The following is a 26555-nucleotide window of genomic DNA, read 5'->3' on the forward strand; positions in this document are numbered from 1 at the left end:
CTAACCTTCTCACATAATGCATTATAAGTTGAAGAGAAGACAAGAAAGTAAAGAAAGTAGTATTTGTGGTACTGAATAACATTCGAAATCGTGTTTGTTTTTTCCTTCCTTCTCTTCTTAGTTGCATATTCGTTCGTGCTCACTTGTGGAAAAGCTGGTAATTTTGAAACATTATGCTCATGCGCATCACTTCTACGCATCAATACAAAACATTAGCGGCGTAGGTTCAGTTCATGTCACAATTAACTGGTAACCATGACAAATTTATTTCCATTACCGTAGGTGAATAACTGGTAAGGTACACTGATGCAGTCAAAGAAGAACTTTACAGTAATGAGAGTTCTTTTCCAATAATCGTTTTACTACTACTTGCAAAAATCATAAGTTTAGTGTTATATATACAATTGCAGAACAGAAACTAATTTGTACATTTAATTGAACATTTGAAATATACAGAAACAATTTTGATGCTGCAATTTTTAAAAGAGAAATATAAAGTACTATATTCATTTCACATGTATTTAACTTAAAATTTGGTTATCTGAATTATTAGAAATGCCATTTTTATTTTAAAAAATTATTTATCACCAAACACCTTCTATAAAATAAACATAATTTCCAAAAAAAACATCTTTTTTTACTGGGGAATAATCACATTTGATAAATATCCTTTGTATATTATTTGTATAATTATGATAAACAATAGTTTTTATTTCAAGACAATGTTTCGGAAACTTCATAGAAATGCTTAATGCACTGGTGCAAAAAAAACTATAATGTAAATTTAATTTCCTTTATAAATAATATTTTTGGAGTCTCAATGGTACGAGGAAAAATAATTACACATAATATAATTATATAATCAGTAATATAATTAATACATATAACATTCTCTAATTCAACGAACATAAAATATTGCAGAAACTATAAACGTAAAGCTTCGCACATAACATACACATATAATTTATATCATTCATCGATACAAACACTTTGATAATTTTTTCCACTTTCAAATTTACAATAAGTTTGCATTTCTAGATCAAATAATTATGGAATATACATTTACAATATGCATTTAATTGGTGCAATATACATTTAATAGTGCAAAGTACATTAAGTAAAAAATAATTTCAAATAAAAAATATTAGATACAAGAAAACATTTAATAAAAAAAATTAAAAAATTAGATCAGAAGTTTCTTTAGCATTTTTATATCCAATTACTAATTTTAAATATTAATATCTAAAATCACTTTTTAAAGTTCTTAAAAGTAAACTTTCGTAATTATTACTACTTCATGAGCAAACTAGCATTCATTTCATGAGACAAATGTCCTAATTTCAATTATTAATTTTAAAAATGCATAGAATTATTTATAATTATTATTAACCGAGTCATAATTAATAATAATAAATAGCAATCAATAACTTCTTTAATGTGCTGTAAGAATATTTAATCAATTTCATGAAGTCTTAACATACCTGCTTGTACTTATAAAATGAAATAATGCAGCAAACAAATAAACATTTGTTTTCTTTAGCAATTTAGATTTCATATTTGAGCTAATTCATTCCCATAATCCATAAAAATGAAATTGTGATCATAGAGAAAAATTTTCAGGATAACACATTTTTTTTGCAATAAATTCGAAACCGATATTTTAAACCAAAAATAAAATCTCACCTAAGCTTACTAATCATATTTTTGTCACACTATTCATTTCCGCAATTTTATATTCCTATATTTAAGGATGTCTCCTGTGACTTAAAATTGTATTTCCTATTGCTGTAATGACTGAAGAGATCTATTTATCATCAGCATTAAATGTACCATATTTAATTTTCAAGACATTTCCGTTATATCCATCTCGACAAAATTGCTCACAAATTCAAAATAAGGCAGTCAAAAATTTTATAAGCATAGAAAATTTCAATTCTATTACATGAATTTGAAGACAGTCCATTATAGTAAAATAGCCTTTGTTTAGCATTAAATACTGAAGTTCACTGCAAAAATGTTACAAAACAGATGAACATTCTAAATTGAATAAATTGTTGGAAGTTAAGCCAAATTTTGTAAGGATCACAAATTAAAATAGAAAAACTAATAGAAGTACAAAAAAAATTGCTCAAGATTATCATTAGTTAACTTGATAATGATAAGATTTCCCACAATTTCGAACGTTTTCTTAAATCAAATACGAATACGTTCCATTATACGTTCAATGAGATATTTTCATGGAAATGAATGTTAATAATTCTTATAATCCACATCAGCGAATTACTTCAGCCTATAAAATTTCGGGAAGATGAAATCACTAACAAAGGAATACTTTAAGTATATTATTTACACATATTTCATTTTTGAGATTCATCCAAATATTAAATATATATCATTGTAATAATATAAATCATTGAGTCCCATCCAGATTTTTTAGACTTTAAATTTTTATAAATTAACAATTGACGAAAAAATGTTCTGTTAAAAAATAATTTCTATATCGAGATTCATCTTAGCATTAAAATTTTAAGAAAACATTACTATGCTTGATGAGTAAACCAGAAAAGGAATTTAGACAGGCAAGAATCGTTAAAACTACAATGAAATAATACGTCCTTTCTAGTTGTATAAATCCTGTCATCTAAGTTTCTTGTAAAAAAATATGATGCTAGAAAATCGCAGAATTATATTTGTAGAAATTTGATCAATGGTTGACATACACATGAGCAGAATCATTAATGTACTGAAGAAAATATGACGAAACTTACAACAGAACCGTTTCTTTAATTAACAAATGAGTCATGTTAACTAATAGTTACAGTATTTTCATGATTAACCCATCGACATTTGATATTTTTAAGATTTCGTTGCTAATGCGATTTGAAAACACGGCAAATTGAAAAGATGTCATTTAGATATTAGAAGAGAATTACCTTTGTTCGATCAAGTGATGGAATTAACATACTAATGAGAAACTAAATTGCGTATTTTTTTTTCAAATATGGAAATGTTTTAGTTTTGCACTAAAATCACAACGGAGGCAATTGCTATTACATATTTAGATTCATTGGCAGCCTTGTAAGATTTCCTTGCTTAGAATAGCCTTCGACTTATTTTTTTTATCTGTTTCACGGAAAACATGTATCGTGAAGTCAATAACTTCGATCGGTCGGTAGTTGGGAAATTGTTCTAATAAAATTTGATTAAAATATATTTTATGGTTGAAAAAGAAGCCATAAAAATTAAAAGTAAATATAGATGCGCCATATTTTATACAGTAATCATGACTTTTAGTAATTGGTTGCAGTATTGACAAGATTCTTCATTTTTAGATTAAAGCTATGAAGAAAAATAAAGGTTGCTCGCAAGTCTTTTTGAGTAAATATATTATAATTATATAGCGGTTCCGATCATTTAGGCACGTTTATTTCTTTTTAAAGATACGCTTGAATTCAAGGGAAACAATGCTACCATTCATCATTGAACTATTAGCATTTTTTTTAAATTGTCTTGATGGAGTGAGAAATTGCTGCTCTTCTTTATAATAATATCCTACATAAGAACACAAGGATTATTTTGAAATAAATTTCGTAATTCTACATCGTGAACAGATGCCGTGGACGATACCTGAGCAAATTCCCCTCCAAACACAACGATTTGAAGGTAGGTGTGGATGTTAAACCTGACGTCCAAGGTCACCATGTCCACATATGTCAGAAATTAGATTTCGGACCTAGGACTTATGAAAGTCGATAATGTACTAGTCTATTTCTATTAAGTTCAATACTTATTTTTGTTATCAATGCGCAATCCTTAATATTTTGCTATCCGATATCGTTTTTACCCGGTTTATATATGAAATGAATATTGAAGCTAAAACTAGTTTCTTCTCCCCCCAAGAGACTCCCAAGGAAATGTTGAGAAAGGTTTCTTGGAATAAAACAGAAAACACCTTTTCTTAGAATTTTCTTTTTAAAGATCGCGAAATTTTGGTTTGGAATGGACCGAGTCTTTAGTGATGAACTTGAGACCTAAATTATTCATTATGATCTTAATTTCCATAATAAAATTGAAAAACTGTACATTTTATTTGAATTTTGTTAGGTATTCAATCTTTGTCGGATTTCAGGCGAACCATGTTATCTATTTAGTTTTCCACTTAGTCAAAATACGCTTTTATATCTGTTAATGGCTATGCTTGAAAATTATCTTTTCGAATTTTCTACTGTTATTCGGGTTATTTACACTATAAAACGGTAAGATCTTTTCAATATCATTAGGGGGAAACTCTAGATATAAGGGAAAATAAGGAAAAGCAGAGATTGAATCGGAAAACGGAACTCTCTCAGCTAATCTGGGACAATGAGAGGTTTGAATACAGACAGAAATAAGATTTTCCAAACGCATTACTGATGGACATTCTACTGGATACAAAAATACTCCACTAAATGGTGCTTTCCAGTTAACAGTAATTCAAATGAATAAAAGTAAGATATCCAGGTAAAATAATTTTAAAAATTATATTTTTAAATTAAAAATTAAATATTAGTGGCTTAATTCATTTTATTCATTAAGGATGATAAATGTAAGAAGTGCCAGAAGCGAAAATGTCAAGAAATCGCAAATATCTGCTTTTGCACATATCTAGGTATTTAAAAAAATTTAGGATTTTAATTCCCCCTCAATGTGAAACTTCTTTTTGTTTCTGAAACAATAAATTAGTTTTAAATGCATTTAATACTTTCGGCGTCTAATTCACCCTGTAAAGAATATCTATCTTTATAGTCCGCTGAAAATTATTTAGAGATCTAATTTTTTTTTTCGTTTATGACATTATAAGGTATCATTTATATGCATGCAAGTGCAAAAACGAATCGCAGATCAAAGCCTGTATGGTACATATCAGTGAGCGTGTAAGGCGTTACTTTAAAACTGCGAAAAACGGAAAGAATTTTTTCAAGGATTTGCTATAAAAACGTGAACGACCCATTTTAACTATTTATATATTTAAATTGATGATTCATGCATTTTAATATCGGACGTTACCAATTTTAGGGGTTTTTCTTTGCACTTAAATTTAGTTGCGCATAATAACTGATATTTATAACTCATTGATCATTTTGCACATCATTTAGTAACATTCATGTGTGAGTTCCTTCAGTTTTTTAAAAATAAAACCGATTCTGATTTTCGACTAGTTAAACATGAATAATTATAACATTTTTAAAAAGACATCACATTAATGCTTTCAAATTTAAAGGTAGAATTCGACCTTTAAAATTATCTTAAAAATGAAGGTGGGTGGTAACAATAGATATGTCACAAAGAAAAATAGTATCGCATTTTTTTTTAAATTGGGGGTAACAGTTATTTTTAAAACATCTTTATCTAATTTTCACAGCATAACATCTGGAAAGATTAATAACAAAAATGGCAGCATACACAATTAATCTATTTCCAGAAAAATCAAATTACTCTTGAGAATAATCTCAGAAATTCGCCTATATATCCATACTAAAAATTAGTTTAGATAAGAAACGAACGTTGTATAAGAAATTCTTTTGAAAGTTTCGCATTGCATCATACCTAATTGAAGCATTTTTGAAAGACTTAAATTTCGAAGCTAGAACAGAAGTTATTGTCATAGTTTTTGAACTACAAAAATATATTAACATCTGGAATAAGATATTATGTAAAAAATCTTATGAAAGAATTATACTTTTCCATAATCGTTTTCATCGTGGGTTTTAACCTCATATCAGTATAACCTATTCCATTCAAGTGCCATACATTTCAATACTTCTGAAAATGTTTGAAATTTTATCCCTACAATTTTGGGAAATACAAAATGTTCACTTTGATAAATATTCTGAAATGGAAAAAGAATCTAGATCACTACAAGAACATTTTCTGTTGAACAGCAAATCGAATTGTAAATGAACGGAGCATTACTTTCGAGCTCATGTTGTTCAATGGCAAAAAAGAACTGAAGTAAACGCAAGAAATGAATTAAATCAAAAATAAAATTTAAAAAACCAAAGTGATTATGGTTGCATGTTTAAACTTTGCAACGACATCATTTCGAAAAATGTGCACATAATTCAAGCAAAGGAATAAAACATTATCATTAAGTGACAAGGCCTTACAAATCATCATCTCGATGCCTGACAATTATACACCAAAGAAAAACAATTTTCACGAAGGCATAACATCTAAAACAAAATCTAAAACAATTCCCATTTCAAACTCCAGTTTAAAGCATCTACTAAAGAGAACAGAAGATCCCTTAGATTTACATTTTCAAGAAAACAAGAAGCAACGTTTATTTCTCTTCAATATTTTTATTTAACATCAAAAGATTCAGTGGGGCAGAAAAACTGAATTTACTTTACTGAACTTTAACCAAAAAATTATAATTTATTCGTTTTATTCCGGACAGATTTAAATTTCCATCTAACGCAGAAGGATTTTATCGATTGAAGAAATACGAAAATTTTTGAAGCTCGTCAACTAAAGCATCAAAATATTAATTTATCAGAATGGAAACAAAGCTTAAAATATATAAATAAAATTTATATATTTTATCTTCTACACAACACATTATTTCACGTATCCATCCAATGAACATGTCTAAATTATTATACCCCGAGGAGATAGCACAAAAAACAGGAGCTATGCAGGCTATAAAAAATACGAATTCAAAATTGCAATGCATGTAAGAGTTTCCGAAACGAGGTAAGATTTTGTTTTAATCTCAAACTTCAGATCAGAGAGAATAACCTCTATATCAAAGAATTAAAAACATATAAACGTATCAAAAAATAAGAATCCAAATAATGCATTTTGATTAAAACTTTGTCATATTCATTAATTAAACCATTCCGCCATGATTTTCATGAATTTGATTCGATTTTTCTCTAATATAACTTCGAATAGGCAGGTTCTGTACATAAATAAAACAAATAAACATCGCCCACTATTTTAAACTAAGAATTTAGACCAAGTTTTTGTGTAAGAATATAGACAATAATTTTAAAGATTTTTTAAAGACTCAATTTAATGATATCATCTAAAATATTACACGAGGCTTGAAAAAATTTAGTTGTAGATAACAGTGATTCTAAATGTAAATCAATATTTAGTACAACGTCAGAAGGTTAATAATGTATTTTACTGTCGTAACTGAAAAAAGTGAAAATATTGGAATACTTTCGAAGTCAATATATATATTTCTAACTTGTCAGCTGGCACATATTTGACTATTCGTTAGATTGAGAAGTCAATGCACAGCCACTTCAAAAATTTATATTTTTTGAAATAATGCAAGGAATTTTATTTTTCAATATTTCACCATATTAAAAAAAATCCTACATATATTTAAAAGAGTTTTAAATGATTTTTCAATATTTTTGAAAAAAATTTCAAAATTTTTCGTAATTTAATTTTTTTTCACACTATCATTTTAAATTTAGTTAATTTCTAATTTATATAATTTAGAAAATTTTACTTTAAAAAATCTACGTGTTACATTAAATAAGCAGAAAACGATTAATATTCCTGCTATAAGATCTCATTTAATACATTTTATTTGAACTGAGTGCTTTCATAATCTTATTAAAAAAAATTTACAAGACACTAATAAACATTGTATATTAGACATATCATCACCTAATTTAATAATAAGCATGAATGATCAAAAATATTGTGCATTCTCATTGATAATTTAACTGTTATATAATTTTGATTAATTTAATTAATGACCAGTGATGGTCTTACATCTATTAAATTTTGAAGCATATTGATAATTAATAATATTCAGTTTTTATCATTTTATTTTATTTATTACTAGCCGCCTTTGGCGACCAGCCGGTTCACCAATCTTAATGTTCGTTAAAATTTTAATAATTAAATATTTTATGCAATTTCTACTTTAATAGCTTCTTCATCAAAATATTTTAAAACTTCAAATTTTGATTATCATATAATTCATTCATAATATTATAAAGGCCTTCAGTCATAACGTAATATGTATCTCTCTCATTTTCTGTTAGCACCCGTAGAATTTATGCTTTAAATTAAAGTGGAAAGAATTTATCTTCAATTAATATAATAATATTTTTTACTGAAACAAAGCCTTTTTTTATAATCTGATTACTGAAAATAGAGTCACTCAGCGTTTAAACTTTATGGGCACTAAAGAATATCTTTTTTAATTTATGTAATATCTCAAGAGTTGGTCAACAAAATTTTCTTAGATTCATTATGAGCAGATCGATTAATTAACAATGTTTAAATTTAAATGCATCAAACACTAAGAAAATAAAACGAATCGTTTAAAATAAACGGTTGAAAACAGGTTTTAAAAAAACTACTTAAAAAACGATGTACTTAAAACTATAAGCATATACAAAAAATATATAACTAACATAAATACAATTTACTTACAAACGCATGCAACTAACCCAAAAATAATTTAAATCATCCATTGATAACGTTGTCATGGCAACAATCAGAACAGAATGCGCATGCGTGAATTTTCTTCGCCGGTTACGTAACGCAAATACGTGATTTTTTCTACGCCAGTTGGGGTAACGCTATGCGGATTAGAAATTGTTAATTTCCTTTATTCTGTTTTATTTTAATTCAAAAGTACTTCAGAATGAATCTGAAAGATTGATTCATTAACAATGTTTAATTTTAAATGCATCAAACATTAAGAAAATAAACAGAACCGATTGAAATAATCCGCCGAAAAATTTTAACCCTAGCCTCATTACTGTTGGGAGAAAAAAAACTGAAGCCTTTCACGTTTGGCGCTGGGGATAATGGAAGATTTTTTTTGGCGAAAAAGTTGGCGGTGGGGAAAATGGAAAATTTTTTTGGCGGGAAAGTTAGTTTTTAATTAATAATTAAAATTCTAATTAAAAATTCGAAAAAAGAAACCCCAGGTGCACATTCCCAACCTCCAAGGTATACATGTACCAAATTTGGTAGCTGTATGTCAAACGGTCTGGCCTGTAGAGCGCCAACACACACACACACACATTGAGCTTCATTATAAGTATAGATTAAAACATTATTGCTCAAAAAGCTTAGCATTGTTACCTGAGAGAGATTAGTTATTTCAATTCTGTGCTATTTCCAGAAACATTTTTTCAAATTACGTTATTTAAAATCAAACAAATCGTTAATTAAAAAATAAATAAAGTTTGTTTTTTACCATGTTCTAAATTTCAGAAAGAAAACCAGTTTTCTAATTTCAATAAAATACTGTACATCGTTTAACGGATTGGTATAAACTAAAACGCTTAATTAACTTTGATTATTAAGCATTTAATTTTATTAATACAAAGACTAACTACTAATATATTTTGATATATAAAGATACTCTAATATATTATAAAGAATTTTTAAGATAATACTAATATGTTACAAGTTGGCATTGAGAATAGGTTTTAAAATTAAATAGTTAAGCTAATAAAAGTGAAAATTCATACTTAAATTGCTTATCTTGCTTATTAATTATTATGTTCTTATTGCATGAGATTTAAATGCATACAAATAAGCGTTTGATTTAAAAAACTTAATCGTCTGACATTCTTACTAAGTATTAAGAATAATATGTTTATATTAATACCGTGTTTAGAAGTAAAACTGAATAGAATAAATCGAATAAATGCATTTAATATTTTTTTACTGGAGTTCTGATAAACAAAATGAGTTCCAGGTTTTTCAGTAGATTCTGCAGTGTCCTTAGAATAAAAGTGGTGCAATTTTACATTTTTCTTTATTATCTTTTACATTAATACTAGACAATTTGGTCTACGATTATTGAATTAAAGATTTCTCCTTTAGTAGTCGAGGAGAAGCAAGATTAAAGCTGAAAATTTATAAAAAGGAAAACGTATAAATGAAGCTTTGAATCGTCAATACGAAATACATTGTTAGAATGGTAACAAATGAATCAGAACTGCTATGAGATAACATAAATGGCAAACGTAAAGAACGATATTTTATAATCTCATTTTTTGCTTTGTAACTTGAAGATTTTAAGTTTTTATTCAAAACTGATTGAAATGAATATTTAAAAAGTGAATAAAATAGTTGGCATCCATTTTCCGTATTCTATTAATTTCAAACTGCACGATGTGACTCGATTATGGTATTTTAGATGTCATGAGAAAACATCATTCAACTATCAAATTCCCACGAAATAACTATGTGTACATATTATATCAAGCGCAAATACCTGAATGGAATGAATTTCCGAAAAATTCCAATGCTTCATTTCAAACCGAATGATTTGGTTCATTTTAATTCAGACTTCCCAAAAATTCTTTACAAATGATTATAATATTTACTATAAAATATTTCAACCTCTCTAGCTGTTGGCTATAATATTTTGTTGATACACATTACAGCAACTTTCTGTTATTGAAATTCCAATACTGACTCGCCCAATACGCTAAAATCAATTTCTTTTAAAAGTTATTCGTTTATTCGATCGAGATGAGTCATTGCTATCCCTAACATGAGCATTGTATTAATTAGGATGTATTATTTAAAGGCAATAACTCCAAATTTTACAAGTAAAAACCAGTGCTTAACTAATGCTAGTTCTGAGACAGATTAAGAAACGCAATGACATTCCTATTTATTCGTCTTTTCAAACTTTTTTTTTACTGAAAAAGCTTCAACTCATTTTTTTTCTCATCACTCAAAATTTTTGCTACTCGAAATATGGAACACAATAAAATTCACAACATTTCAAGTACGAATGGAAATGAGATGCGAGTTTTCAGGCTTTTTATAGTTTAATTGGCTTCATAACTTCATTGTACAACAAAAAATTTCTGAAGACTGTATCTGTTTAAAATATATAAATTTTATTCAAGCACTAAAAAAAGCATATGCAGGAACTACAGTCTTGGCAAGATGGTGAATTTTTAACACTCCATTCCCTCTAAAAGAACGAAAATCTGTTGGTGCAGCCTTTCCACAACCTATGAAAACCACATCTGAATCCATTTTATAATCAAGTGTTTAATCCAGAGCTGGAAACTTTTGTGAGCATTTCATTCTTACACAAGCGTGATAAGATTTGATATGCTTCATGTTTACCGACCTCTTCAGGCAAATATTGTGCTTTAACTACATAAAAGCTTAATTAAGTGATTCACATTCGTACACTAGTAAGACTTGTGTACTTAAAGATGAAAGACATCGCATTTTTATCAATGATAATATTAACTGCCGGTTTAAAATTCAAAAATTTGTTCTTTTATAATATTAATTTTGAATCCGAATTCATTTTGAAATCATATTAATTAAAGCCACAATTATCCAATACGTTGAAGGCTATTTTAAATAGGGTGCAATCTGATATGTACTATTTATAACAAATGAATGAAGTAGAGCTTCTGATACTAAGTCATAAATTTTCTAAAGCTCTAGTACAATACCTTTTCGAGTATTCGGATTTTCAATTAGGCAAATGATTAGAATTGCTGAGTTTCAGGAATGATGGGGGGGGGGGGGCAGAATGCAGGTAGGTCTATTAAAAATATACATCATTGTAAATAAATTCGTCAAAAGAATAAATTCCATGAACTATAAAATATTAGGGCTATAATGTTTGTTAACACTAAATCCCTAAAATCATAAAATAAAGTTGAGAATAATTATTTGAATCTTAATTATTAATTGGTTATGGCATATTCAATTTTACAAGTCTTATAAAATAATTTTTTAAATTACATTTGTTTGAAATTTATTATTTCTTCATAATAAAAGTTCGTTCTTTTGATCTGATATAGCTTTAACCTTCTTACTGCCGCATTTTTAAAATCACTATTTAAATGCTGCGTTTGCTAACAAATTCAATTTTTTAAAGAATGGAACTGCTGTTATATGGCACCCGATAATGATATGATACGATTCAAATCTGTAACAGTAAAAAAGATAAGCACATGAAGATAAAAAATAACGGGATGCAGTAAAATACTGACTGAATTACATTACAACCTGCGAAAATGAGGGATAAGCATCCGAATGATGAGGGTCAATATCTAAAATATAACCTTTGAAAGAAAATAACTCGAAATATTTTTTATTCAACAAAATATCTGTCTTTAGAATAATTCAGTTCTGAAATTTTAAGAAAATATGCATATAAAACTGAGCTATTGACTTCTGAATTGAACACGAAAATTAGTGAAAGCTGAGTTGTTTGGATGGCAAAAAATTAATCTATGTATTGCCACGAAGCTATTTAAAAAATTAACAATGATAAGTCAAAAGTTCTGCTAAATATCTCACTAAATTTGCTAGTTTTTAATGAGGGGGTTATAATTATTATTGGAACAACAAAATGCCTGCATCCGCCCCCCCCCCCCCACGATTTTAAACAATTCGGGCGATTGCATATTTATCGCCTATGATACACATTTCATTGTTAAACAGTAGTTAAACCCGATCCCATTATTATTAAGTTAAACTGGCTTTAAGTTAACATAGAGGCGGCATTAGCAAGGGGGCATTTACTCTGTTGGCAACCACTTCCCTCTCCCCGTCTGCGAGAAATTTAAGAGTTCCATCATTTCAGAATGGTTATGGAGAGCTGAGTATTAACGATTATAACAATTTAAAAACCATCTTAAAGTTAATATACTGTATACAATCGAAACATCCGAATAAGGTTTAAGAGGTTAGACTACATTTGGCAAATTGATAAGCTGGCAAATCAATAGGATGTCGCTTTTATCGATAATCTTTGGTTGGACGTTTGATATCACCGATAATTTTTGGTTGGCGTTTTTTGGACAACGACGTCAGGTCCGCAGATTTTCCGCAGAAAAGAATCTGAGTATCTGAATTTAAAAAAAAAATGCCAAATAATATTTAATGTCCTTTAACTAAATTGAATTATTATGAATTATTTTAAAGAGAAATAAGAGAAAATAGGCTTGCCCTCTTGTTGGATTTACGTGCCCCCCCCCCACCGTAGACTATCTTCTGCCGCCGCCTCTGAGTTACCCCCCCCCCCATCGTGTATGTTTCACCACTCTTGGCCAAGACTGCAGGGGAGAAATAATCTATACCGTTCAATTCCCTGCAAATGTATGCAATGAATATTCATCACATTTCATTTGCTGAGCGGAGATGCAAGAACAGAAACTGTGGTCTGCCGAGCATTGTAGGATTCGTTCCCAGTCACAAGGAATGTCGTGGTGGGTGAATCCCCCGAAACGCTCGAAGAACGATAGTGATGGGGCGGAGTCAGAAGTCGAATCGAGACATGAATCAGAGGGATAGAACTCCCTCAACATTGAACATGCACAGTTAAGCAATTGCATTAAAACATTCACGAGTGCATAAATGTATATTTATAAATATAATTTCATTATAAAAACATACAAAGCTATAATTACAAAATTCAGAATTCAAAAACCTTTGCATTTTGAAGGCAATTTCTTTTGGTCTAATATCTTACAAATGTCGCAGTTAACGTCATATTTGACTTAAATTTTAAATAGATTGTTTTTAACAAATGCATTCCATATTCAATACAGGTGATTCATAATCTATAACAATAACTGTTGTTCGTTCATTTTCTTTTAAATCGTTTAGATGAAAAAAAAAATACATAGTGTTTAAATTAATATTCTTTTAACTAAGTTTTTTTAAAAGCAATATTGAAACAAAATAAATTTTTCCAAAAATTACAATCTAAAAATAGGTTGTTTCAAAATTTAAAATCACAATTACTCATTCTATTTGAATTAATGAATATGGTTGATATTCTTGCAAATATAAACAATATGATAAATAGATAATGCACAGTAGATTTCAAACCGTAACTACTTTGATTTTGAGAGATTAACCCTCTCGATTCCAGCGGGGCGGTTTGGAGCGGCTGTTAGCCGTTTTAGGGGAGATGTGTATTAAAAGAGGCTACTCTACTGAACACTCAATGAGGTCCTCGTTATCTTCGACAATCGCGGCTTTTTCACAGTAGTTTCCCCTCTGCCTTAGGGTGGTAGGGGTTGAGGAGGAATTCACTAAATAGGTTGTTGGCGTACATTTTGTATTTTGAAAGGGTTTTAGTTTCTATTTTCACGTGTTGTTAGCTCAAAATTGGAAAGATTTTATAGCCATTTATAAAAGAAATGTTCCACTGAAGTTCTCTGGTAACGATGAATGTTATATAAGGATACCGACACGTTGTTTATTTTTCGGACAAGCATCAGAAGCCCTTTTCAGTAGTAAGACTATTGTAATGATATAAAGACAAACCATTGCATTGTCAATGCGGCCTATTCACATCGTAGTTTTCTCACAAAATGGGTAGCGACACTTGTTACTATGAAAGGAAGTCGTTTTACACTCCAAGCATCTTATTCTTTCATCAAAGGACTGTCGGAAATTCTGAGGCCGTGTACAAACTACCGCTTTTAAAATAGAATTAAAAGACAAAAAAAAAAAAAAAGATTGGGAGTATTCTTTATCGCCCTCTTCAAAGAGTGAGATAAGTTATATAAATACTGAGTTCCTTTTTAGAATGCCATTCTGAAAATTTCTCTTCAGTTGAGAATTTCTACTCTTTATTTTATGTACTGTGAATCGGGTGTTAGGATTATCAAAGTAATTTTTCTGTTGAAACGCTTATTATTTCTTCATTATGAGTAAAAGAAATCGTGAACACACTGAAGAAATTAAAGCAATTTTACTTGATTCTGATGAAAGTGACAGTGATCTATTAGCGAAGATGATGGTTGGCCAAAAAATGATACTTTAGCTGATCTCTCATTTATTCTAAGCAAAGAAGCAGAAGAAACTAACGAGTGTCAGGTGAACGAGAGAGATAGAGATGAGGAGTAAAAAATGTTATATAATGTATATATTATCAAAAATTTGCAAATGATTCCCTCGTGTGTAAATTTGTGGAAGTTTAATATGAAGCTTTCGTTCAAAAATTTATCTTGTCTTAACAATACTATAGAAAACTTCACATAACATTTTAAAATCAGAAATTCAGCTTGAAAAATTCAACATGACAGTTCATACTAAAAAAGTAATATTTATGATTAATGTAATTTTAAATGTGTTAAATCTTCATATTTAGTTTATGAAGAATAATGTTTTAGTAAAATGTTCTGGCTGAAAACTGAAGGAATGTATTTTCGAAATATATTTCACTGAGTAATTTTTCCCCCGAATTTTATTTCATAAATTTTTGTATTTCATTATTAAATGAAGTTTTAAAAATATGTTATCTCATCTATCGAAACAATTCGATAGATGAGATATATAACGTTTGACGTAATATATTCCCTTGGTAAGAAAAAATTTTTAATAGTTATATTTTAAAAGATTAGTAAAAATGAGTGGCAAAATAAAGATATTTTTGGAATTTATATTCACCCTACATTCTTTTTCGATTATTTAATGTAAAAGCAAGAATGCGTAAGGTTTTGGGGGAAAAAAATGTGAAAACTTCTTTAAAAATTTAATTAAAGTTCTAAAACTTTTCTCTTAGTATCACTATCGAAAATGAAAAATAATATTTTAAATTTAAAAATTCAATAAAGATAATCGTTTATACTAAAAAAAATGCCAAAGACAATAAAAAAAAAAAAAAAAAAATCTTAGCTGAGTGGCGAAAGAACATATTTTCGAAACATCTTTCAAAAAGAGCAATAACATTTTTTTTATCCAACGATTGTTTTTATTTCGGTATTAAATGAAGATTTAAAACATTATCTTGTTTATCACTGAAAAGCATTGACATCTATACTATGTAAAAAAATGTACTAATTGCATTGATATATGTATAATGTATGTTTTACATTACTATGTAAAAATTTTTTACATGGTAATATATGACATATTTAATTTTGGCAACAAAAAATGTAAAAGCCTATTGAGAAGTAAATGAAACATAAAGAGGTTTTTGAAATTGCTAGTAAAGCCAGTTTTTATTTAAATGGTTTGGAAGCCTAACATGAAACTTACAAAAAAAAAACAAAAAAACTATTTTCTAAATTATAGAATAAATTTCAAATTTTTTGTAAAAAAAAAAAAAAAATACTCCACAAAGATGATGAGCGAAACATTTCACACTAAAAAATATAAATACATTAGAATAAAACTCTTAAGCTGATGGAAAATGAATCTCGTTGCCGAAAACCGCAAGGCAATTATTCAAGGTAGAGCGTCGACAGTTTTATTACTTCAGAGTGCGGGGGGTAACTGCCCCTCAGCTAGGAAGAGTCCATGTCTTTCAGAGACCCGCTGAGAAAGTCTGGATGTTAAAGGGAGTGCCACTTGAAAAGTGCTTGGATTTTAAAGAGTTAAAGGGCGAACCTTAAATTTGGTTTTCTAAACTGTCAGAGTCCGAGCCATGACCATTGAGGAAATATGTGGCGTATCTTCGATTCTATGAATATGAAGTTAAAAGGACAAAAATCAAGTTTCGCGACGTTTTAACAGTTACTGCTATTGCATTCCAAGATTCATAAAGTAATTCCAGTGCATTAAGAGGTTAAATATTTTTAAGTTTGAATTTAACAATGTAGAAAATAATTTTATGAACGTGCTAAAATGAAATAAAAAGCATATGCATATATATTATACCTAAAATAAGCATTAAAATATCTTAAGACTTCCTAAACAATCGTATTAGATCAAAAAAATCTACAGATTCAAGATTCTCATATGATATTGCAGAATTGATTTAAAATATTGTATAGCATTTTAGAATATACCGATGGCACGAATTTGCAAACTTCCGAGTCTAGATATCGACAACATAACTCACAAGCAACTTGCAAAAAAAAAAAAAAAAAAAAAAGGTACATATATTATATCCATACCAGCATTTAGAATTTATAAAAATTGTTAGAATAGAGTGTTTAGTTGATATTTTTAAATTTAAGTTTCTAATAAAATCAATGTATTATACTGTAAAGTAAATAGCAGGATTCTCATAAGAAGCAAAAAAAAAAAAAAAAAAAACTGTTTTCGCATAGCCAGAACCAGTTTTAATATTAGTTTACAATGCTAGGTTTTTTCCAATCTTTACATTTTGTACTACATAATTAATAGCATCATAAAAATATTTTCAAATCAAAAACGAATGCATTTTAAATGCTTTAGTTATATATCAAATAAAACATTTAAAACTTCTACTATTCAATCATTATTAAAATTTCAGCATTTTAATAAAATATAAATAAATATATGTTCAAGTTAAAACGTAAGTAACAAATAATATTTAATATCAATTACTAATTTTTTCCAATAATCCAATAGTTTTATTATTGGATTTTATTATTATTTATTATATTTAACCCAATAGTTTTATTATTAGATTAAGACATGGTTTGTTTAATTATATTAACGTCCCGTTTTAAAGCAACACTAGGAGTATTTGGATTAATGCATAGATTCAGACAATGACTAAAAATGATTAAAATTTAGAATCTAACTCATTACTTTTAGACAAGCTGTGATATAAAATACCAATAATTTATGGGTAATACCGAATTCAATTCTTTTATATTGGAATTACCTACTCTCTGGTAACTTGAAAGTTCGATTAATAAATTTGAGAGCCACCAATTCCATTACAAAGAGATAAGCAAACGTTCATTACGCACAAATTTAGCACTTTCTCTTATATTGTCTGCAATGTAAAATATTTATCTCTGGTCATCTTCATTGTTCTTATTTACACAATTAAAAACATTTTATTAACAACTTACGCAATTACAAATTTGAACCGCGTTTGAGATTGACACGTTATACTGAAGACTGCTTTTATCAAGATTTAATAAAAATATTTTACAAAATTTCAGAGTTTTAAAACATTAATCAAATGGTCATATTTGATATGCTATGTTAATAGAATTTTCATTTAATTTAAGCTCAAATAAGCTATCGCGGAGAAATAGAAAAAGTATCATAAAAGAAAGGATTGAAAAGTGAACAGGAAAAGTTACTTCATTCACTTAAAAGAAAATATATGGATGCCAGTCGAAGACGTTAAGTTGCGAAAAGCCCAAGAAAAACACACCATAATTTTGTGAACACACTTTAAGCGACAACCCCATGTGAAAGACATAAAAGAAACTTAATAAACTCCTGGTGTTTTACAAGAGCAGCTATAAAATATTTCATTTTTCCACTTACACCTAATAATATAATTGCTGTTTAAAAAGATCTGACAATTTAATATTTTTCATTTCGTATACTAAAAGATTTTTTTAAATCTTTATTTAAAAAATGTCGAGAAGTGAAAACTCATGAAAATGGATTTTTTAAATCTTCCAAATAATTTTCCAAACAGGAATTTATAAAATGTTTAAAACGTTTAACTGTACAGATGTAAATTTTGACGCTAGGGATTTGCAGTTTATGTTAAAATTTGTTGCTCTAATACAATATTCAAGATCCGCTACTGTTAAAAAAGTGGAGTTAAAATTATTCTTCGAAAATGAACGGACATTCATGTTTGCTAAATATTTTATACTGAGCCGTCAAGAATTGGGCCTTCAAAATGCACAGGTGTTTAAAAGTACATTATAAAGTTTGTAAAAACAAGGATACTTACCTAAATATCTAAAAAAATATTAACCATTAAGGGTTACTTACCATTATTAGAATTAATCTTTAACAATTATAATAAATAATGATTTCAACTTGATTATTGGTTAGTTATTTTAAAAACAATACCTGGAAAAAGAAAGCTAGAAAAAATACCTTAAGGTGCTAAAAATGTTCATTTGTTCTCACCTCCCCCCCCCCCCCCAATTTTTTTCATGATTAAAAAATACACGAGCAAGATAGCAATTTTGCACTTATTCTTGAAAACTTTCAAAGCTGTTAAAATGCAATCCAAATGAACTACTTTTAATGACTTGATATGTGCTATTATCCAACTATGCACTAAGAAAAAAAAACTCCACAAATAAGAAATAAATTTACAGATGCAATTCTCTCAAGGAAGTCCATGAAACTAGAAATACATAAAAAACACATTTACCATAAAGGTGACTGCTTTTCCAGTCAAATTTATGTCAGCCTTTGTTTATAACTTCATGAATGTTACTTAGAATAGGTTCCAACCTTCTGTCATAGTTAGTTTGAAAAATTCATTCGTACTAAATAAACAAAACTTATACAAATGAACAAATATTTAAGTTACACTGAAATCTGAAATCAAGAAAATAAAATGAAAAGATTTAGTCTATTTGATTATTCGATATATTTTATATTTGATGTTCTCGGAACGATTACTAAAAATGAAAATTCATCTAATATAATTCACACGTTTATGATAAATGTTGCTGATTATTAAGAACTAGTGATCGCTTGAAGCTTTCTATTAACACGAATCAGTTGCAAGAACCGAATAAAAAATATCAGAACAATTAAAATACACAAGCATTAATACTCCAAACTGCTTCTAAAATCAAATTATTGATTGTAAACAGTCACATATTGATGTACAATTTGTAAAATTGTATATAAACTACCGAAAAGGCAATTAGAACATTTTACAAGAGAAGCCCAAAGAAATTCTAAAGGGTCATGCATCGCATCCTATTTTTTTCTAACTCAATTTTTGACAACATTTTTTATTTTTTATTTCTGTAAGAAATGTGATCAGGAAATAAGTAAAAACCTTAAAACCAACTAAATTGAATTTATCACAAGATACAAAATTAACTTATTAACTAGAGGTACAAAATTGTAGTCGATACAAAATCCCTGAATCTCGTTTTGATGCATTCACAAATTTTAAATGCTACTTTTGTGCAATATAATTATTAAATGCTTTATCGGAAATTGCAGTCAAATATTATATCATAACTTCCCACATCTTATCAATGGCAGTACATGGAGTCTACGACCATATTTTCTATTTAATAGATACGATACATAGGATGAATAAAGAGATCTAGTTGGGTTTTACAGATATTTACACTCGTTTTAAATGAATTTGAGCATCATTTTGAGATGGACCTCATAAATTCAAACCGTGGTCAAATGACTAGAATGGATTCTGAGAATGCACTCGTTTCTCCAAACTTCCGCGTCACTTCAGCGGTGTGGCATTTGATTCCGCTTATTTGAATACAGACCAGACTTACACGACAGTTCTTCAGTGGAATGGAGTTTCAAACCTAGTCGCGAAGCTCCAATAATGAATATTCTGAGAAATCGAAATTTTAAATCACTGACAGAAAAAAATATTCGATTCAGTTTAGAGATTCTTAGATTCTTTTAAAAAAATGCTTCTAAAAATATTAGCACAGTTCAAAACTTTCAGAGATAAAACAGTTCGAATTTATTATTCAAGCCCTTTTTAAGTGATTTAAAGAATTAATATAAACATTTCTTAGACATTTTTAACAAAATTTCATAAATTTTTGGCATAATTTTAAAAAAATTAAACATTTTAATGTGATATCACTATCATGTCTTTTAGATGAAACGCAATCCATATTTAGTATATAATTTATCTTAATACTAAAGGAGAAACTGTATATGTCAATCCACTGGCATATTAGATCCAACTATTTGACCAAATTTAATCAAACTTGACACTAATCGATTTTGGATGGCAGGAAGTTACACCTTAAAGCAATTTTTTTTAATTTCAGTTTTAATGAATCAAATTAATAGAAATCTCTTGTCTTAGACTTCTGAACTTCTGAAAACATTACTACACAAAAATAACAGTGTAACATTTTTTCTTTTTTTTAATTTAAAGATAGTGTGACAAAAAAGTTCTCTTCAATGATAGATAGTTGAACAATGTTTCCAATTTTAACAACTTTTTGAGAATATTTTTGGATGCCATTAAATTGCCTATTATTCCATTTGATCGCATTGTTCGAATTAACTTGCCTATTATTCCATTCACTGTTCGAATATAAATTGCCTGTTTCGTTGTTCCATTATTCAATGAACTTGATGGATTCACTAGCTGCGATTTTAAATTTATATATAAAATTCCTGTTTATAAATATTTAGGAAAAAAAAATCGTTTATATTAGCTTACGATATTAACTGCTTCTTTCATTTATCATTTCACTTTCATTGAAAGAGCGCATTCATATTTTGCAATCTGCCTGAATTTGTATTGCCACTATTTCAAAAAACGGTATTAAATTCTGGAGAAGTTCATTACTAAAATATTTCGTAAATGATTTACATGATTTACTTTTAAAAGAACATTATAGTAATTTTCTTAAGTTTTTGATGAATGGTAAAGTTTATTCTCTCTCAATTTCTCCAACTTCCACAGTACGTAAGAAGACAGTCACACTAATATGACCACACTAAAGAAACGATTTATTAAATATTTTTATTTATTCGTTTAAATCTGAATTTCATATGAATTTTGTTAATTATCTACAACCAACTGATTTTTTTACTCTGATTTTGTTTCAAATTTGCATTCTAAATCGACTAGAGATTTTTATTCATTTCGACACGATTTGAGTTTATTGCCGCAGCAATTATGCAATTCGGAATCTACCAATTAATCTATTTTAATGCACGTAATTATTTAAAAAAATACATGTATTAAAATTACAGGAAAAAATGCTCAGAAATTTATATCACAAAAAAACTAATTTTTAAAACTTTAAAAAGTTTGTGTCAATATAATCTTTAGAAATATTGTGGAATAATGATAAAATTGAAGATAATTTTAATTAAAAATAATTAAAATATTAAAACGGCTCTTCCGAATGAGCACATACTATTCAAAAATATTTGTAAAATTAGGTAGTTTTAGAGGCTAATCTCGTATGGTGTCGTTTACCAATAAAGCAAAAGTTTTTAAAAATTACGTTGAATTTAATTAAAAATAAACATTTAATAAGAATTGATAACATATTCAATACAAGAATTACAATAGCCTCTCACGAGTCTAAAACAATTTAAAAATAAAAGCACATAACCTAATAAGAGTAGCATTTACTAAAATAGTTACCTTGTTATAAGTCGGTAATTAGTATAGTGAAATATATTCTTTTAAAAACTGAGTCTAGATTTTCTTATTGGATATTATTGTTGTGATTGAAAAATAATTCTGTAAATGCTAGTAATCAATTCATTTACTATTAATGCTCCAGGATTAATGACCTTTTATTTTACTAATTATATTTGATAAAAAGTGCTTTAATAATTAATAAGTCGTTTTTCTTCAAACAGCATGGCTGGCATTTCAAATATTTTATAATATATTAAATTAGTATAAATAAAATTTACATACATAAACAAATTTCAATCAATTTCTTTTCATAATCTTTTATAAAAATTATCAAAATTCGTTGAATATAATTTTATTTCTGTTTTTAAATAAGACGGTAAATTCACACTGATTAGCCGAGCTTTTGATTGATTTTAAGTAAAATTTGAAACTGTGTGTTCACCAAACTATACCGATAAAAAAAGTGATTGAAAGACCAAATGCAAAAATGTTATTAACTTATTAATTATTTAGTTAACTTAAAAACTTACGCGATAATTCTTTAAAAAGAGCTCCATGCATTAAAGCTATAAATTTTCGATCATTCCCAAGTCTCGAAAACAATGACATAAAAAAAAATGTGATCCTATGAACTTTAACACCAATTTACAGCAGAAGGTTATTTTCTTAAGTCCAAAATAAAATTCTGTAAATGCTAGTAACTGTAATTGTAGTGCAATTCATCAATAGAAATGTGGATTCGAAATTTCACACCTGTAGGATTAAGGTCAAGATTTATTACGAAAATGTCATCTTTACGAACATGAAATAAATAAATCTGATATGGAAGCTTCAAATACATCATCAAAATTTGAAATCAGATTTTTTAACATTTTCAAAATATCAAAATATCAAAAAAAAAAAAATTGGTAAAAGTGAATTTTAGTGTGCACACAGCTGCGCCAACAATGCCAAGTCGCCAATAAAGATGGCGGACAAAATAAACAAATACTTCCTCAGAACAGTTACGGTTACTATTTCCCGCCATCTAATTAGAACTTTTTACTGATAAGCATTTTTTTTTTTTTTTCATACTGCCCGGTGCCATCTACAGATGCCGAAGGCATCTGTAGATGGCACCGGGCAGAATTTTTTAACTTAAAAAAACATCCTACGGCTTCGCTAGCAGCGGGAGCGGGAACCTAGTAGCTTCGCTAGCACATTGAACATAAGGACTGTGTGGAAAACATGAACTGTACATAATCAATTGAAAAGAAAGAATGAAGGATGTTGTACGAACGGATTTCAGAGGGAATCCTGCCCGGTGCCTTCGGCATCTGTTGAAGGCACCGGGCAGGATTTTTTAACTTAAAAAAACATCCTACGGCTTCACTAGCAGCGGGAGCGGGAACCTAGTAGCTTCGCTAGCACATTGAACATAAAGACTGTGTGGAAAACAGAAACAGTACATAACCAAGAGAAAAGAAAAAAGGAGAAATAAGCAATCGGAACATTCTCCATACAAAATTTCAAACAAACATACTTTCTCCACCTTCATCAACTTGTAAAAAAATATATTCCACTCAGCTTCCATCCATTCTGCCGGTTCGATATCAAACCATTCTCAATACAAAATTTCAAACAAGCATCCTTTCCTAATTTCATTAACTCGTAAAATATATATGTATGCATATTTAACTCGCCCTTCATCCATTCTACAGGTTCAAAATAATCCCGACATAACAAATTATGAAGGGAACCAACCGTTATAACACCAAAAGAATTACGAGAACTGCGAAGAATTCCATTTGCAGCTGTCTTTGAAAGTGAGAATGCAGACGATTTTTTTAAAGCGAATACTGACAATTAAAAATTGCAAAAGAATAAATATTTTCTGTTCGTATTCACATTCAAAAAAGAAAGAAGAAAATAACTTTTAATTATAAGCTTAAATTTCTTTATTTAATAAATTTTAATTATAATAAAGAACAAAAGTAAAATCTTTAATCGATATTTTTTTAATATTTTTAATTTAACATTTTTCATAATTTAATTGTAGTTTAAGTACAACTCAACCATTGCAAAAAGTAGTAAACAAAACAGCAGTACGGTTGCTATAAGAGGGATCCGATGGGTTGCAATATTGGCGACAATCGGCTGGTGCACACTAATCTTCACTCAGGCCAAAAAATTATAAAATTCTTAAAAAAGCGCGAAGCGATAAAGCGTTATGCGTTTCATTTAATCTCAATACTTTCAACAAATTCTGCAAGAAATATTAATCATTTTCCTCAGACCATTATTATCAATCCAAAATTTTTAGGTCATTAAAACATTCTAATTACGAATTACATGCAATCCTTTAAATCAGGCAAATAATAATCGAAATCAATGTAGACACTTTATATGCAAAAAAAAAAACACATTCTGCAAACAACTAGTAACGTATCAAACTTAACTAAAATAAACTACATCAATTCAAATTTTAACTTACAACAAATGCTCATAGAAACAAATATACAGCTCGTAACGATAATTTTTTTAAGAGTGAATCAAGAAACAAAAAAGTACCGACGCATAAAAAAAGCAAAGAAACTTACCGAATGAATTTTGTTAAAATAACAGCAACGTCAGCCTATATACGAAATTATTAAGTTGAAATGTATAATCCATTTTATAAAACACAGAATCGCTGACAGTTTGCTTTCCCATCGAACGACGAACTAAAAAAAAGTTTCAAGATTCAACTGCCCATGTGATGCGCGCGCATTTATGATAATTTTTGACGCCGACTCTGGGAAATAGAAAGCAAAGAAGACTAAAAACAAGCAGGTGGTTTGAAAAATGCTAAACAAAGTGGATCTCAGATCGGAATTGCCCTCTCTCCCTCTCTTTTTTTATTTATTTTTTAATCCTGAAAGTTATTATTCGTAAATGAATTGGAAAACAATGAAAACTCCGATTTTTTTTAATCCGTTTAGAAAGTTTTTCTGTTAAAAGATAATTCGATGGAACATTTATTTTGGAATTTTAAGTTTTCAAAAGCCGGCGTCCTGGCATAGGGATAATGCATCTTCCCCCTGATCTGGGCGTCCCGGGTTCGAATCCCGGTTCGGGCATGACGGTTGAAGAACGCAGAAAATACTGCAATTATGAATTGGATTCGAACCACCGAAAAGACTTCGTTTCTATGTAGTAGCAGCGATTTCTTTTGCCTGTATTTTTCGTATTTTGGATGGAAATTTGCATGTGAATGTGAGATAATGATGTTTGAAATTAATAAACTTAAATTCCGGTTCAAATTGCGTACTTTTCAGAAAAACACTCAAAACAAAGATTTTTCTCTTTCGAAAAAAAAAAAAAAAATCAACACTTAAATACACTATCTTTTAAAGTAGCAATTTATATAGAAAATGTTGACCTTTACAATTTTAAGCAATTTAAAATAAAATCACGAAAATTCTAACATATCCTTTTTTCTTCCCTTTTGAAATTATTGCCTTTAGCGAATTCCAATACTTTTTATTCAAGAACTAGAATTTTTCAAACGTTGGTAAACATCATAAACAATTTTCTCGGATCAACTATTTCAAGTTTCACGATCGACTTTTCGAAATAGTACATGAAATAGCCAAAAATCCTGTTGTCTGCCCGAAACTGTTCAACTCCTTACCTCTGACACTTTAGTTTAGTTATATTAACGTCCCGTTGTAAAGCAACACTAGGGCTATTTTGGGACGGATCTCGTAATTTTGAACCATGGTCAAATGACGAGGACGACTCCTGAGCTAGCACCCCCCCCCTCTCCACACCACACCACACCAGTGGGAGGAAGTTTGGCATGACGGATTTAACGTGAAACAGACCCCCTCATACAACGGTTCTTTGGTAGAATCGGGTCTCGAACCTGAAACCCTACTTTTCACAAGCCGAGACCTTACCACCAGGCCACCGCGGCCTCTTACCTCTGACACATCAATTGAGGAAAGAAGATTAATTTGGTTAGCATTTACTACTTTGCTTTGATTGAAAAAAGTTGTAATATTTTTTATTTCCTAATTGCTTCTTTTGATCGTATTCAAAACAAGGCGGTTTTGTATGGTTATAGCATGGTTAGCATTCCGAACTCTATCGGTCCAAGCTGGATCTCCAATGTTGAGTTGCACATCTAACAAGGGGAGGGCATGGGCTGAAAAATTGAGTTCGGGATGAGCTGTAATATAAGGATAAAAATATTAAAGCGCAATAGCGAAACGATTTTTAGAAAATAAACTGCAAACTTTTGTATTAGCTTACATACAATTAAATCGTCGCCAACGCTGAGCAGCCGATTAGTACAGTAGTCGCCAAGAGGTCTGTATCGCCGGTAAATTTAAAAAAAACCAAAAAAACTTTTTTTTTTTTTTTGCAAAATTATTTGTAATTCGTTAACTCTTCTTTTTATGCAAAAACAAATATTTATTCTCCCAAAATTTGAAGGTTGGCTTTTAAGTAGGAAAATAACAAATATGATTGGGTATTTTTCAAAATTACTTAAATTAACAATTCAGTGGCTAATCAGAATTGT

The 26555-nt window shown here is 28.8% G+C and overlaps 1 long non-coding RNA gene across 1 annotated transcript in view; it reads right to left on the bottom strand.

Moving 5' to 3' along the window:
• The window catches only part of LOC129969579 (uncharacterized), a 69843-nt gene extending 45145 nt beyond the window's left edge, over positions 1-24698 (bottom strand). The window contains exon 1 of the long non-coding RNA XR_008784539.1: positions 24589-24698. This is a non-coding gene — a long non-coding RNA (uncharacterized LOC129969579). The remainder of the gene's footprint in view (positions 1-24588) is intronic.
• Between the last annotated feature and the right edge of the window lie 1857 nt (positions 24699-26555).

The sequence above is a fragment of the Argiope bruennichi genome, chromosome 5 (assembly GCF_947563725.1).
Source record: "Argiope bruennichi chromosome 5, qqArgBrue1.1, whole genome shotgun sequence".
In the NCBI taxonomy this organism is placed as follows: domain Eukaryota; kingdom Metazoa; phylum Arthropoda; class Arachnida; order Araneae; family Araneidae; genus Argiope; species Argiope bruennichi.